This window comes from Chanodichthys erythropterus, chromosome 4 (assembly GCF_024489055.1).
Source record: "Chanodichthys erythropterus isolate Z2021 chromosome 4, ASM2448905v1, whole genome shotgun sequence".
NCBI classification, from domain to species: domain Eukaryota; kingdom Metazoa; phylum Chordata; class Actinopteri; order Cypriniformes; family Xenocyprididae; genus Chanodichthys; species Chanodichthys erythropterus.
The window spans coordinates 6877192-6883671 of NC_090224.1; positions in this window are offsets into that span (position 1 = coordinate 6877192).

Below are 6480 nucleotides of genomic sequence, written 5' to 3' on the forward strand. Positions count from 1 at the left end.
TGAAGCCATTCCTTGAGAGGACATATAACATAGCACAAACCCATGTACACGTTAATAAAGGAGGCATCTCTAAATGAGAGAAGCTAGGAGAGCTGTTCTCTAACTTCTCCATCAGACGTGCCATTTGAAGATAATGCAATGAGACGGCTGGGGCCATTTGGAGCACTGATGCGTCTCTTCTCCACCGAGACTTGACTTACACGGGAACAAAGCCAACCCGACAGCCTGTAAATCGCTCTGCTCAGCTCCTGCTCATGGGAAGAGAGAGAGAGAGAGAAAGGGGTCCACTTTTAGATGATGACACAAATCTATAGATATATGACTTCATCATGACAGCCCTGTAATCGATGATTCCACCGAGACATCATATGGAAATGATAGATCAATTTAAACTTTGCTCAGTGTGCATGCACAATATTTGTAATAAGTAAACAAAACACTAAAGAAGCTTTCTTTTGTGTCTGTGTCATTGTAGAGAGGGCTCTGACTGTGCATATTATATTGTCAGGATTTGTAGCACTGCATTCAGCCTGAGTTGGGACAATAACAAACTCATCCGTGGATTCCAAGCTGTGGCACAGCTGAAGCTAAGGCCTTTTGGGCCATATGGATCAAATGAAATGGACTGAAGGGGATAATCCTTCTGCTGTCCCCATAAACAAAACCAATGCACCACCGCTAATGTGGCTGCAACCATTTGCATCTCATTGGTCCAAGCCTCAGAATCAACAACAGCAACATCTGTGAAAAATGCACCTCTCTGATGTACAGGCTGTTTTTGAAGAGATGTTTTCAGACTTGTAATACCATCAGTTATTGATTTCATATCAGTCTTAATCCACCCAGATTTGTGATGTAACTATATTATGCATTAAAGTATACATTACAGTTATATTCTACAAATTTGATTGGATTGGCAGCATTCCAAGAGTGCTCATATAACAAGGGGCTATTTACACAGAATGATGCACTTATACATTACTCATGCACTATGTACTCATCTATGCAGTGTATGACTTTTATAAGGGTTTTTTGTCATTCAACATCAGAGTCTGACAGCCCCTCCTCTCCACTTATGTAATTAAAGCTGCCTCTTTGTTGCCATCTCTGTTTGAAACCTGCAATTGCAGTTATTTGCGGAATTATCATCTTTATGTGGGTTACGTATCGGCATGGCTTCTCAGCGCAGATGAATCTCTTTCTTTGCTGTCAGTTACTGGGTACTGTGAATCACAGATTCTAGTCTTGGAAGTATGACCAAAATAAGAATTTCCACCAAAAATTGTCATCTGAACAAGTAATTAACACGTCTGCCACTTTTGTTCTGACCAACTGAGGAAAAAAAGCATTACAATAACTCGCGCAGCCAATGGTGATTAAATCTAATGATTGCTTAACTCAGATCATGTCAAACTGTGCAAATTATTATTATTGGTATACTTTGTTCTCAATTTTTTATTGTTAACAACATCAGCATTGCGTGACTATGTGTATTTAGTGTGTATTAGCGTTACCTGTAGATTTAAATTTCTGTAGCCACTCCACAGTCCGAAGTCTCTTGCTTTTGACTACTGGTGAATCTCCAGTAATCTTTGATGATTGTCATTTGGACGTTTCTTGGATTACAATCCGCCATCAAAAAGATAAGTTTAATTATTGCAGCTGCTGTGAGAATAGCCTATAAATGATCCGCCACCTGCAGCATCCTCACATGCCATATAGCCTACTAGCTGGGACTCGTTCTTTATGTAAACAGACATGATGTAATGACACAAAGACTAACGGCTGCATGTTCGAATTTCCCACGGAAACCCACCAGTACCGATCTTATTTGAAAACATTATTACAAGCTTACCGTTGTGAATCGGGCTAAGGTGAGCAGATTGTGCCACTGTGTAAATGAGTTTTGAACTCTGGCTGGTTATGTACTTGCTCAAAAATTGATTTTGGATCATTTTTAACCAAAAAAAGTTACTGATTGCACCTTTAAAAAAAGAGTATCTAGAAGATAGTATCTCTTTTTTCATTCCACTAACATGTCTTTCAGTTGGATGAATCAAGGAATCATCCACTTAAGTGATTTGTTCAATAACACATTCTATGGTTCTATACCAAATAAGCAAGTCTTTATAAGCAAGTCTTTAAATCTTGAACTTAAACGAATTGTTCAGAAATGAAAAACCTTGCTCAGAGACGCATTTGCTTTGGCTTAGTTTGGAGCTATTTTCATTAGCGGGGCAAAAATACAGCAGCGAAAATTTGCTACAATGTGAAATACTAAATATCTTGTTTAGTGAACTATTGTATAAAAGCAATATCCTATCAGTCTCAATTGTGGGTACACAGTTGAAATGTTCTGTGAGACACTGAAACATTTGACAAGAGCAGCCATACAAAAATGTACACTGTAAAAAATGATTGTAATTTTAACTTTAAAAAAATGTAAAAATGCTACAGTAGAAACATGTTAATTGGTTAACAGTAAGTTCCCTTATTAAATAGATCTAACTTTAGTAAAACACTGTTAAATGTGCCATTTTTTAAATAAAAAAAGAACAAATAATCAAATAATTTACAGTGAAAAGCCATAACTTTTATTCCCAGAATTTCTAGTAAGACAGCTCGAATTTGATGTTATTTAATTATAATTATGTTTTCTTCAGATTTTTTTTATTAGTTATGTACATCAGGGTTTTATGTTTTCTCAAAATAGCTACTTTTGATTAACTTTGATTCATTATGTGGCATTTTTTTAACCTCCTGTGTTATGGTGGTCGTCAGTATATATTAAAAGTCCAAATCAAATTTTAGTAGCAGCACGGCCTTGATAATTCAGCAGAAAAGGGTTTTTGGATTTACCAGGCTAAAATTTTATATATATATATATCTTTAGTACATTTTTAAGTTTTACATTGTAAAATGTACAGGTTGTTCTGTGTACATTGTTTAAAGTGTATGTTTTAAGATGGGTTTAGCTTTCATTTTATTACCTAGGACTGCATTTAATAAAACCGCAGAGTCACACTCTGCAGTTTTGGAAGTCTGGGGAGAAGTCAGCCCTTAAATAGCTCTGTAGTGTCAACCGGTGCCGGAGTGTGATGGAGAGCCCTACAATGCTCTTTTGCCAGCACTTTTTGAAGATTTCTGGCCACTCATAAGTTTGCACAAAACAAATTACCACTTACCCCTCTCCCCCAGGCCCCTCTGACAGCGAGGTGTGTAATCAATGTTCAGTGTTGACCTTTCTAAAGCCATTCATCCACATAAATGCCGCAAAGGAAAACTGATGAACAAAAACAAAGCGCAAGACAGAGTGTTGTGGTTCGGCCCATCTCACAAATTTAAATGATAGTGGACAGTTGTGGGATAGAGTGATGGAAGGTTCCTGGGCTCTCAGAGGGAGAGAAAAGGAGAGGAAAAAGAGATAAAATGCTTTCACATCAGTGATGAAATCATATGTGCTTTCTTTGTGTTAGTTTCAAATTTTCCTCTAGGTTAAACTGTCATATGCATTCCTATTAATATACAAACAAATATTAAACTATATAAAATATTCAACATGTAATATATTGAAATATTAAATTATAAGCACATAATACAAATGAATCAGTGTCAGCAACAACCAATTGTCTCATCTGGGCCCTCTAGTTTTTCTCAGTTTATTTGCTATGGAGTTGCATTGCCACCCTGTGGTTGTTTTATAAAGACATCAATTAATTACCTGAGCAAAACAAGTGGGCCCAGTAGGAAGAACACTTGTTAAAACAGATGAACAGATTGCGCTCTGTAATGTTGATGACTCTGAAACCTGTGAATATTGTTCGCTTTGGCTTGAGTATATATTACTAAAATACACATATTTGAATATTTATTGAGCCTGCTATAACATATGTGATTTGAACTAAATGATTAAAGGTGCCCTAGAACTTTAAAAAAAAGATGTAATATAAGTCTAAGGTGTCCCCTGAATGTGTCTGTGAAGTTTCAGCTCAAAATACCCCATAGATTGTTTTTAATTCATTTTTTTAACTGCCTATTTTGGGGCATAATTAGAAATGAGCCGATTCAGGGTGTGTGGCCCTTTAAATCTCGTCCTCCACGCCCCAAGAGCTCACGCTTGCCTTAAATATCATAAAAAAAGTTCAAACAGCTAATATAACCCTCAAAATGGATCTTTACAAAGTGTTCGTCATGCAGCATGTCTAATTGCGTAAGTACAGTGTTTATTTTGATGTTTACATTGATTCTGAATGAGTTTGATAGTGCTCCGTGGCTAACGGCTAATGCTACACTGTTGGAGAGATTTATAAAGAATGAAGTTGTGTTTATAAATTATACAGACTGCAAGTGTTTAAAAATGAAAATAATGACGGCTCTTGTCTCCCTGAATACAGTAAGAAACGATGGTAACTTTAACCACATTTAACAGTACATTAGCAACATGCTAACGAAACATTTAGAAAGACAATTTACAAATATCACTAAAAATATCATGATATCATGGATCATGTCAGTTATTATCACTCCATCTGCCATTTTTTGCTATTGTTCTTGCTTGCTCACCTAGTCTGTTGATTCAGCTCTGCACATCCATACGTTAATACTGGCTGCCCTTGTGTAATGCCTCAATCATGGGCTGGCATATGCAAATATTGGGGGCGTACACCCCGACTGTTACGTAACAGTCGGTGTTATGTTGAGATTCGCCTGTTCTTCGGAGGTCTTTTAAACAAATGAGATTTATATAAGGAGGAGGAAACAACAGTGTTTGAGACTCACTGACTGTATGTCTTTTCCATGTACTGAACTCTTGTTATTTAACTATGCTGAGGTAAATTCAATTTTTGAATCTAGGGCATCTTTAAGGCATCTGTCATCTGCAGAACCAGTTTGTTAACAGCTCAAAACTACTCTGTATAATTTTATCTAGGAATGTATTTACTATGGTTAGCAATAAATACACATCACTGAGGAGGGAATGACCTCTAAGTGTGCCTGAGTTCTCACCAGCAGGGGGCAGTATGGAAAAACAAACTGTGGGGGACTTTTTCCTGTGTTTGTTGCTTTGGCTCATGACACGAGTGTGACTTACATTATTGTACTAGATCAGATTCAAAAGAAGCAGCAAAAAGTAAAAAAATAAATAAATCATACATTGAAAACTGCCATTTTAAGCATTTGCCTGATGAAGAGGAAGAAAACATGAGCCAAAGCAACAAACACAGGAAAAAGTCCCACACAGTTTGTTTTTCCATACTGCCCCCTGCTGGTGAGAACTCAGGCACACTTAGAGGTCATTCCCTCCTCAGTGATGATATGTATTTATTGCTAACCACAGGGAATTCCATAATCTGCAATGCCACCACATTCGCCAGAATTAAGTTCAATGTGCACGTGAGCTAAATATTTAATTTATATTAAAATAAATATAATGCATTTGAACTATTCAAACAATAAAGCCAGTTCTTTATGAAAGGAAAATTGTTAATGTGAGTTACTTTAGTTCCTTAGTACTTTAGTTACTTTAGTGAGTATTAGTTCACTTTCAAATAAAAATTACCCAAAGTTTGAATCACCCTCAAGCCATCCTAGGTGAAAATCCTAGGTGTATATGACTTTCTTCTTTCTGATGAACACAATCTGAGATATATTAATAAATATCCTGACGCATTCAAGAATTTAAATGGCAGTGAACAGGGTTCACGAGTATGAGTTGAATAAAGTGCTTCCATCCACATCCATTCATAATAAACGTGTATTCCACATGGCTCCGCGGGGCTTCTGAAGCGAAGCGATGCGTTTGTGTAAAAAAAAAAAAAAAAAAAAAATCCATATTTAACAAGTTATGAAGTAAAATATCTAGCTTCTGCCAGACCGCCTTCCGTATTCAAGTTACGAAGAAAGTGTAAACTGGCCTCGCCTCGCCTGGAATAAGGAAGGCGTAGGACGTAGCTTAAGCTTTTATATTATTTATTAATATTATTATATTATATTTATTATTATATTATATTCTTCGTAACTTGAATATGGAAGGTGGTCTGGCGGAAGCTAGATATTTTACTTCATAACTTGTTAAATATGGATATTTTTTTTTTGCATCGCTTCACTTCAGAAAGCCTTTATTAACCCCCTGGAGCCGTGTGAAGTATGTTTATGATGGATGGATGTGGATGGAAGCACTTTCTTCAGCTCATACTTATAACCCCTGTTCACTGCCATTATAAAGCTCGGATGCGTCAGAATATATATTAATATACCTCAGATTATGTTCATCAGAAAGAAGAAAGTCATATACACCTAGGATGGCTTGAGGGTGAGTAAAGCTTGGCCAATTTTTATTTGAAAGTGAACTAATCCTTTCAGGAGGCACTTCAAGCTGAGCATATAGCATTGGCTGGGAAAGGAGTAGACATACTGGGAATCTGGGCAATGCCATCAGTTCTGCTCTCAACAAGCAGTCTGGCCATCTGGAAAGAGCCT